Source organism: Triticum dicoccoides, chromosome 4B (genome assembly GCF_002162155.2).
Source record: "Triticum dicoccoides isolate Atlit2015 ecotype Zavitan chromosome 4B, WEW_v2.0, whole genome shotgun sequence".
NCBI lineage: Eukaryota > Viridiplantae > Streptophyta > Magnoliopsida > Poales > Poaceae > Triticum > Triticum dicoccoides.
The window spans coordinates 237,878,281-237,889,052 of NC_041387.1; the positions used below are offsets into that span (position 1 = coordinate 237,878,281).

At 39.8% G+C, this 10,772-nt stretch overlaps 1 long non-coding RNA gene across 16 annotated transcripts; it reads left to right on the forward strand.

Annotated features, from left to right (window-relative positions):
* The first annotated feature begins 496 nt into the window (after positions 1-496).
* LOC119295878 lies at positions 497-6,298 on the forward strand. 16 transcript variants are annotated; one of them, XR_005144442.1, is made up of 15 exons: positions 498-872; positions 1,097-1,149; positions 1,235-1,403; positions 1,513-1,636; positions 2,135-2,248; positions 3,172-3,442; positions 3,545-3,641; positions 3,719-3,798; positions 4,455-4,556; positions 4,646-4,759; positions 4,836-4,966; positions 5,077-5,195; positions 5,282-5,358; positions 5,448-5,521; positions 5,689-6,298. It is a non-coding gene; the product is annotated as an uncharacterized LOC119295878 (long non-coding RNA). The 16 variants fall into 16 exon arrangements; XR_005144441.1 differs by having other exon boundaries at positions 3,172-3,431; XR_005144433.1 differs by having other exon boundaries at positions 497-872; positions 3,172-3,641.
* The last annotated feature ends 4,474 nt before the right edge of the window (positions 6,299-10,772 follow it).

The window sequence follows — 10,772 nt, forward strand, 5'->3', positions numbered from 1 at the left end:
TACTGAGTGCAAAAGTTTCTGATTTTCAACAGGATCAACACAACTATCACCGTAAGCTATCCTAAAGGTCTTACTTGGCACTTTATTGAAGTAAAAGCTATAAAACATGATTACTACAGTAGCATAATTATGTGGACACACAAAAACAGTAAGGATAAATATTGGGTTGTCTCCCAACAAGCGTTTTTCATTAATGCCTTTTTAGCTAGGTATGATGATGACAATGATGCTCACATTTAAAACAATAATGAGGCTGCCCAACTCGCCTCCACAATGCTCCCCCGAATTCGTTCGCTTTGGGCCGTCGGATGCTGGTCAATCTGGTCTTCAGGTTCATCTCAAACGTTAGATCTGTGCTATTTTGTTTTTTTCCCTCGCTGTTGTTTTTCCACGGCCAATGACATGTGGGCTCGTGCAATATGGCTATTTCCTGGGCCAGTCGTTTGGATGTGCGAGAGAGCCCTGTCCTTACCCGCCGCGTGTTCCTCCTTCCAGCCGATTGGGCAGAGCCGCACCCAACCCTAGCCTCCAATGCACAACCACCCACTCCTCCCTCACCTCCCTCCCACATCCGCCGCACCCCTCTCTCTCTCTTCCTTGTGTGTGCGTGGCGACGGGAGCGTAAGACGCAAGGAAGGACGATGTCGTCGCCCCGTCGCCTAGGCACCATGGCGGCGCCCACCGCGCGGGTTGGGGCTGGGCAGAAAGCCGGCGCCTACGTGCCAAAGTAGCGGGGTCGACCGTGGAGGGTGGCTCGCCAGCTAGAGCAGTAGGAGCAAGGAGGTCGTTGAGCGGCAAATGCGGGCAGGGTCGGTAGTGGATGGAGGCTCGCCGCCCGGAGCAGCAGGAGCAAGGAGGACGATTTGGTTCAGGTTTGCCTCTATCTTCTCCCCCCTCTATCTGCCCTCTTAATTTCCCCCCTGTCTCGTGGATGAGGGCGTCGGTGCACTGTGAGCAGTGGATCGAGAGTGGACCGTAGCAGGAGCATGGAGCTGATGGTGGTTTTCCTTTACCTCCTCATTCTTTCTTTAGACGTGGGTCTTTTTGTCCATAAAAACTATGAAGTTGTAAGTTCTTGTTCTTTCTATTTGTGCAGATATTTGACTGCATTACTGAATCTTCTAGGGTTCGAGCAGCAGCTGAGCTTAGGTGAGTGCTCAGTTTCTATGTGGATCACATAAAAAATAGAAATCCTAATTTCTGAAAATAGATCGAATCATGTATATATTTGCAGGGCAAGACAGGCACATTATTTGGATCATGAACTTACAGGATGGTTTCCCCCGCCACAACCATTGTAATCATCCTGCATTCCCCCGTCAAGCGTGCATCGGTGCTGGATATGCAAGCTGCAATAGCGCATCAACGGGCAGGCAAGAGCAAGAAGATGGTCACGATTTTTGGTATGAAGTTGCTTTTATGAACTTTCAGTCAACATTTGCAGTGAATACATATACTATTTCTTCTGCACCTAGCCGAGTAATTTAGCTGATAATTTTTTTCCTTATGCAGCCAAGCAGTGGAAGACAATGTTAACTGAAGCCAATTTTGTTGGTCATGGATTTACAAGAAAACCAGTAGAGTATGAAAATGTTCTCATGGAACCCACCCTGACTGAAATCTATCTTCAACCTTGGTATAGCTCTATAGAAAAACCCAAGTGGTCCAATATTTTGTTTGTTTCCTTAGTGCCTGTTGTTGGTGGTTTGTTATAACTGCATTTATGGCCTATTGTTGGTTTCTTTCTTTTATTCTGTTTAGGTGGGTTCTAAACTATTAAATTATGAAACATTTTGTTTATCAGTTTGAGACCTGCTTCAGGAAAAAGAATGAAAGGAATAATTCTTATTTCATGATGACACTCATGACTGTCAAACTGCAGAAAATACTTGATTTATGTACTCTGTACAGTGATGAGTATACCATTTAACATGTGCATGATGTTAAAATTGTGTGAATCTAAGGGCCTACTTGCTTCATAATTTGTAACTAAGTTATTTTAGGATTTTTTTATTTTTGTGTGTGCGAGGAGAAATTGTACTATCTCTTCATGATTCATCGCTTATATATTAGTTGGATAGTATCTCTTTATTCGGTTCTTGTGACTGACCTACTGCTTTACTTATATGGACAGCTTAAACTGAAAGCAATGCATGGTATTGTTCAATTCGAAGTGTACTTGACGTGTGCAGATCTAAGGATGAAGGGAAGAAGACAAAATTTAGCTGAAGAGTTGAATAAGATTAAGGTTATTATTCCACCATCATTTATTGCATCCATTATGTCTTCACCCAATCCATCTCTCTCTCTCTGCTGGCTGCCGCCACACGTGGATGGTAGTGGTTCATTTTCCTATAACATTTGGCATTTCTACAGTTTTATCATGTATAGCTGGATCCAGAAAATGTAGAGAAGAAACTTTTACAAGAGAAATAAAGTGCATATGTTGCGCCTCTTAATTTTTCTTCAACTGTTTTTGGTAAAATTGCTTACCTAGGCATCAGTATATTTTGTGACAGGAATCTGCACTACGTTCTTATGCTTTTAGCAATACCAATCTTATTTTGTTTCTTGGTGGAATTGCTTACCTAGGCATAATAAAATGCCAAAAGAATCTGCACTATGTTCTTATGCTTTCTGTAATGAGCGTCTTGTTTAGATTCTCGGGATTTTAGCCCTGCTAACTTCTGAATAATTATTCATTCATGAGATTCGCTGTAGAATTGCTTACCTAGGCATAAAAACATAAAGAAGGTGAGATTGGGTGCAGATTTGATGTACTTTTGTAATGTTTTCCTGTTTGTACATACTTTATTGGTTTGCTTGAAGCTGCATTTTAATATGTGCTTGTAGGCTCTACAGGATCCAGTGATGGATCTGAGTGTCAGCACTCGAGTTATAAGTTTCTTCTAGCATGTAGACACACTAATTAGATTTATGAATTATTTGGTACATCTCAGCTTTGCGGCATCATGTGTAGAGGGTCATGTTAATAAATATATCTGGCCTGCACTTAGATGTTCTTTTCTTGTAATTGATAACTCATACGAATTCTGCAACATATTGTGCATAGCGACACACCTCTACTGAAATACTACTTTCTTATTCCCATTTCAATCCCACACCTGACTTTACATCATTTCTAATCTCATCTTTTCTCCTGAATTTTAGTCTGCTTCAGTAATGCTGTGGCATGCCGCAAAACAACAACATTTTTGCTGCTGCGATTTGGTCCATCCTGTGCATTTCAGTTCCTGGTGCTCTCCAACGTTTGTCAGCTAATGCCACCAGGAGGGCTGCCCACCCAAGACTTGTAATGTGGGCATCGGTACTGTCCTTTGACATATTTGGAAGTCACATAAAGATGTCGTTTCAACTCCTTCAGGTGCCAGGCCAAGGATGTTACTCATCGCTGCTGTGAAGACCTTGCGGTGTGGTGTTGGTTGTTCACATCTTATACTAGAATATATAAATTGAGCATCATGTCTGCATCCATGCTATTTTTTGGTTTCTGTAATCTAACCACCAATAGTATGATATATAGGATCTCTGGACAAACAACCACAATGGGAGCATTGTTTGGTGCAGCACATACAATAGCCACTACAATGACCAGTGAAGCTGCAAATTAACCTTGGAGAGTATGGAATAATGAATGCAATGTATTGTCTATAGTTCCAACTCCTAATGTCAACTTAATGTCAACCTCGTGTGTCAGTGCTTTACAATGGATGAGAAAAGGTCAAAAACCGTAACTGAAGCTTTTGTCAGGTCGTATAAAGATGGCCTTATTTACAGGTTAGTATCCTCATCTTCCCTTGTTCCAAGTGTTAAGCATTTGTGTTTTGCCTGCTAAGTAATGCCATGGTGTTTTGACATAAAGTTGTGAGTCAGTGTACTGGTTTGACAGATTGTATTGTCATATTCACCCTTTCTTTGGAAATAAAGAAGAATTAGTCAGTTTTAGGTTTGAATGTCAGGCAAAAATCAAATGGAAGAAGCGACCTGTCAGTCCAGATTCTAATTGTTATTTGGTGTTGAGATTCATATGGCTGAGACATAATTTTAACTGGGCGCCTTCAGATGTAATCTATTGCCTCTGACATGTGATTTGCTACAAAATTATGTCTCAACTATCTATATTTTACATTACTACTGTAGGCTTCTGAAATGTAAATTATGCTAGGATGTTTAGCTTTAACTATGATATCCTAAATGCGCATGAAAATACTACTGGGATTACGACTAAAAAAATCATGACATGCGAGCAATTCTTGGTTGAAATACTGTGAGCTTAAATAACATGAGCTAAACTATTGTGCTATGTTCAGAATTGGTACTAGAAAAGATAATCTAAATTGTACATTGTGAAAGTATATTGGACTCTTGCCCTTTTGAAATTAGTCTTCTAAGTATTACTTAGTAATAAATGACATGATAACATGTTGGTTTAGTTTAAAGCTGTAGGCACAGGCTTGCGGTAGGGGAAAATCATTGCCAGTCGAAAACCAAAATGTTTATTTGTGATTATGATCAGGACTGCGCTTATTCTGAAAGTATGTTACACTCCTGCTCTTGGGTGATTAAGCCATTGTGGTTTTGCTTGGTAAATAAATGACATGCTAAATGTTGGTTGTTATTTCAGTGGCGACGACCAATAATATAATGAAGTTCCTTGCTTAGATGGTTGGTTAAGTCATAGGTACAACAAGGAAAGGGCCAGCAAGAAAATTAGCCAATAATTGGTTGACTGGTTTAAGTAAGTTGAATTCCTTTGTATATGACATAAGTTTAGTTTCTGCCACGAACCTGTTTAAGATGCCTCTCAAGCACAGCCCTAGGGAGAAGGTGGCTAAGAGGGCTTCTGAAAAGGGCCCAGGCTGAGGCTGAGGGGGAAACCGTTGAGTCCAAGAAGCTAATTGCTCTGAAATATGGTCTTAGCCATGTCACTTACCTCATCGAGCAGGTATCGATATGAGTTATCTCTTTGTTTGACCTAATTAATTCTTATTCATGGCATCTTTTTGTGGCTACAATAATCATTCATGTGATCAATCCTCGTGTTTTGTGCTGCAGAGCAACCCTCAGCTGGTCGTCATTGCTCATGATATTGACCTGGTTGTGGTTCCCAGCCCTGTGCAGGAAGTTGGGAGGTCCCATACTGCATTGTTAAGGGAAAATCACACCTTGGATTGGTATATTCTCACCTGTTCTACCCTTCTAAAATCTGTTACTGTAACTAGGAACAAATGCTCACCCTCTGTTGATTGTTCACAAGAAGACCGCCTCTGTTCTCTGCCTTACCACTGAAGAACGAGGACAAGCTTGAATTCAGCAAGATCTTGGAGGCTATCAAAGGTATGTTGCTCATATAACCCTTGCTATCATTGATTTGTAGTCCACTTGTTGTTACCCTTCTAACATCTCCAATGTCCGCTATTCTGCAGGCTAACTTCAATGACAAGTTCTACGAGGTCAGGAAGAAGCGGGAGGTGGTGTTTTGTGAAGCTCGCCGTTTCAGGTGCCTAACTGACTGCCACTTTCTATGTTTATGCTTATTTTCAGCTAGATAGTGGTTTTGGCCTGAAAGATTATTGCAAGCTGAGAATCTTTTAAACATCTTTTTTGACATGACTCGTATGATAAACTTCCTAAATATTCATTTAACATTGCTATTTTTCTTTTCAGAGCCATATGAATTTTTTATAGAAACATGAGTAGAGTAAAATGGGCACAGCTTCTGGTACATGTGAGGTACAGAATCGTCAATCTTTGTTGAATGTTGTAACATATTTACAACTGGGTTCAGTTTTGAATCAGATATAAAAACCATTCAAGTTTCGGATAGTTATATGATGTGGCATGTGCATGCTTTATAGTCACCTTGCAAATTTCATGATGTCGCATAGATATTTCTGTATCTATATGAATGTCGGACCCTGTGTATAAAGGGGCTGTGCAGGACAAAATGCTATGGATCCAGAGGAGTGGGAGGGGAGAGTTTATCAACAACACATCAAGGAGAAAGCGTGACGTGGATTCCAAGTTCCAGCTAACATAGCAAAATTGTATATAGAGAATGCCTGCATTTTGCTATTACATAGTTTGGGGCTATGTTTCTTTTAATTTTCATTATTAAAAGGATCCTTATCATTGCCAAATTATCAAGCATTTATTTTCAAATAACTCTTGGTTTGAAATGGGACCTTGCTCCATTTGGCGCAATGAGTAATGTTATTATATGTCTTATTGTAGACAAGAAGCATCCATTCTTATTGTAGACAGGAAGCCTTTGTTCTTTTTTTGCTAAGAGTTGTTAAATTTGTTACTATATGTGCTTGCCCACAACTAAACCATGCATTTTATTTTCAATGCACATGGATTCAGCAGGTCTCTACGTCATTTGGCGATGACACCCTTCTCTAAAAGATTATTTTGTACTCAATTTTTTTCCATAGGTTTTGGGAGATCCTTTGTGTAAATGATAGCTCGTAAAAACGTCGTTGTGACGGAGGGAGTATCACTTATCCATGTTAACATTGTGAATGATAAGTTACATAGGGGAGAAACTTTATCACCAACTAAAGACTTTGATATGCAAATAATTCTTTGTTCAAAGTCAAGATCATATACGCCTAAGTTAAGAAAAATAATGGCTTTAAGTTCTTCGTTTAAATTGGGCTTTTGCTCTATTTTGCAAGTTCTCAACCGTTTGAATAAGGAGAAGATAATTATGATCATTTTTTCTCTCACCTTATTACATGTTGATATCAGTAGGCTGAAAATGACATTACATCTTTTAAAAGAATCATTATTATTCAAACAATTGCTTGGAAAACATGTTTTTGCAGATAACTCTGGGTTTGAACTGGGATCTTGTGTCATTTGGCGCAATGGGTAATCTTGTTCACGGTACTTGCTTATGACATTTAAGTTGGCATACATGCCTGGCCATGATCAAATCTATTGATACATGTCTTTTTTTTCAAAGCACACACATGTTAGTGGGTCTCTGCGCCATTTGCGTACATGATTTCGAATGGGTCTTCGAGGACATGATAGCAAGTATTTTGTGCTATCAAATTAAAATGTGTATATACATCTCATTGTGGACAACAATCCACCGTGTTTCTTATTGAAGGGGATTAAACCATGGATATTTTTTTATCACGCACATGGATTTTAGCGTGGCTCTGTGCCATTTGGTGCAACAGGTCCATGATAATCATATTTTCAACTAAAACAATGCTTCCTTAACTGGTATGTACATGGTATACAAATATATTTTTTCAAACTCGGATTTCACAGCGTGATAACCATATTTTCAATATAGCATGCTTTAAAAAATGAGCTTTCTACTACCGATACCGAATAGGTCCTTGCAAAATGAAACTATTTTCATCGACAACATGGCTTTAGCGGGTCTCTGCGCCATTTGGCGCAACGAGTCATCTAGTAAAAGATAAGAATTGAAACATAAAGAGATCATCATGAAGCATATGACTAGCACATTTAAGCCTAACCCACTTCCTATGCATAGGGATTTTGTGAGCAAACAACTTATGGGAACAATAATCAACTAGCATAAGAAGGTAAAACAAGAATAGCTTCAAGATTTTCAACACATAGAGAGGGAACTTGATATTATTGCAATTCCTACAAGCATATGTTCCTCCCTCATGAGAATTTTCAGTAGCATCATGAATGAATTCAACAATATAACTATCACATAAAGCATTCCTTTCATGATCTACAAGCATAGAAATTTTATTACTCTCCACATAAGCAAAATTCTTCTCATGAATAGTAGTGGGAGCAAACTCAACAAAATAACTATCATGTGAGGCATAATCCAATTGAAAACTAAAATCATGATGACAAGTTTCATGGTTATCATTATTCTTAATGGCATACAAGTCATACCAATAATCATCATAGATAGCAACTTTGTTCTCATAATCAATTGGAACCTCTTTCGAAATAGTGGATTTATCACTAAATAAAGTCATGACCTCTCCAAATCCACTTTCATAAATATAATCATCAAAAATAGGAGGCATGCTTTCATCATAATAAATATTCTCATCAAAACTTGGGGGACTAAACATATCATCTTCATCAAACATAGCTTCCCCAAGCTTGTGGCTTTGCATATCATTAGCATCATGGATATTCAAGGAATTCAGACTAACAACATTGCAATCATGCTCATCATACAATCTAGTACCAAACATTTTAATGCATTCTTCTTCTAGCAATTGGGCACAATTTTCCTTACCATCGTTTTCAGGAAATATATTCAAAAGATGAAGCATATGAGGCAAACTCAATTCCATTTTTTTGTAGTTTTCGTTTATAGACTAAACTAGTGATCAAACAAGAAACAAAAAGATTCGATTGCAAGATTTAAAGATATACCTTCAAGCACTAACCTCCCCGGCAACGGCGCCAGAAAAGAGCTTGATGTCTACTACACAACCTTCTTCTTGTAGACGTTGTTGGGCCTCCAAGTGAACAGGTTTGTAGGACAGTAGCAAATTTCCCTCAAGTGGATGACCTAAGGTTTATCAATCCGTGGGAGGCATAGGATGAAGATGGTCTCTCTCAAGCAACCCTCCAACCAAATAACAAAGAGTCTCTTGTGTCCCCAACACACCCAATACAATGGTGAATTGTATAGGTGCACTAGTTCGGCGAAGAGATGGTGATACAAGTGCAATATGGATGGTAGATATAGGTTTTTGTAATCTAAAATTATAAAAAAAGCAAGGTAACTAATGATAAAAGTGAGCACAAACGGTATTGCAATTGTAGGAAACAAGGCCTAAGGTTCATACTTTTACTAGTGCAAGTTCTCTCAACAATAATAACATAGATAGATCATACAACAATCCCTCAACATGCAACAAAGAGTCACTCCAAAGCCACTAATAGCGGAGAACAAACGAAGAGATTATGGTAGGGTACGAAACCACCTCAAAGTTATCCTTTCTGTTCTATCTATTCAAGAGTCCGTAGTAAAATAACATGAAGCTATTCTTTCCATTCAATCTATCATAGAGTTCATACTAGAATAACACCTTAAGACACAAATCAACCAAAACCCTAATGTCACCAGATACTCCATTGTCACCTCAAGTATCTGTGGGCATGATTATACGATATGCATCACACAATCTCAGGTTCATCTATTCAACCAACACAAAGTACTTCAAAGAGTTCCCCAAAGTTTCTACCGGAGAGTCAAGACGAAAACGTGTGTCTACCCCTATGCATAGGTTCATGGGCGGAACCCGCAAGTTGATCACCAAAACATACATCAAGTGGATCACGTGATATTCCATTGTCACCATAGATAAGCACGGCAAGACATACATCAAGTGTTCTCAAATCCTTAAAGACTCAATCCGATAAGATAACTTCAAAGGGAAAACTCAATCCATTACAAGAGAGTAGAGGGGGAGAAACATCATAAGATCAAATTATAATAGAAAAGCTCGCAATACAGCAAGATCGTGCAAAGTCAAGAACACGAGAGAGAGAGAGATCAAACACATAGCTGCTGGTACATTTCCTCAGCCCCAAGGGTGAACTACTCCCCCCTCGTCATGGAGAGCGCCGGGATGATGAAGATGGCCACCAGTGAGGGATTCCCCCTCCGGCAGGGTGCCGAAACAAGCTCCTGAGAGGTTTTTGGTCGCTACAGAGGCTTGCGGTGGCCGAACTCCCGATCTATTTTTCGTTTCGATGTTTTTAGGGTATATGGGAATATATAGGCGAAAGAAGTCGGTTGGGGGAGCCACGAGGGGCCCACGAGAGTGGAGGGCGCGCCCAGGGGAATGGGGGCGCCCCCCTATCTCGTGGCCTCCTCAAAGCTTCCCTGGCTTGCACTCGAAGTTCCCTGGATTGCTTCTGTTCCAAAAATAAGTTTCCCGAAGGTTTCATTCCGTTTGGACTCCGTTTGATATTCCTTTTCTTCGAAACACTGAAATAGGCAAGAAAACAACAATATGGGCTGGGCCTCCGGTTAATAGGTTAGTCCCAAAAATAATATAAAAGTGTATAATAAAGCCCATAAACATCCAAAATAGATAAGATAATAGCATGAATGCTTCATAAATTATAGATACGTTGGAGATGTATCACTTTCTTCATGACTTATACATGTTCCTATGACTATGAGATTATGCAACTCCCGAATACCGGAGGAACAATTTGCGTGCTACCAAACGTCACAACGTAACTAGGTGATTATAAAGGTGCTCTACAGGTGTCTCCGATTGTACTTGTTGAGCTGGCATAGATTGAGATTAGTATTTGACACTCTGATTGTCGGAGAGGTATCTCTGGGCCCTCTCGGTAATGCACATCACTATAAGCCTTGCAAGCAATGTGACTAATGAGTTAGTTGCGGGATGATGCATTACGGAACGAGTAAAGAGATTTGCCGGTAACGAGATTGAACTAGGTATGGTGATACCGACGATCGAATCTCGGGCAAGTAACATACTAATGACAAAGGGAACAACGTATGTTGTTATGCGGTTTGACCTATAAAGATCTTCGTAGAATATGTAGGAGCCAATATGAGCATCCAGGTTCCGCTATTGGTTATTGGCCGGCGACGTGTCTCGGTCATGTCTACATAGTTCTCGCACCTGTAGGGTCTGCACGCTTAACGTTCGGTGACGATCAGTATTATGAGTTTATGTGTTTTGATGTGCCGAAGGTAGTTCGTAGTCCCGGATGAGATCAGGACATGACGAGGAGTC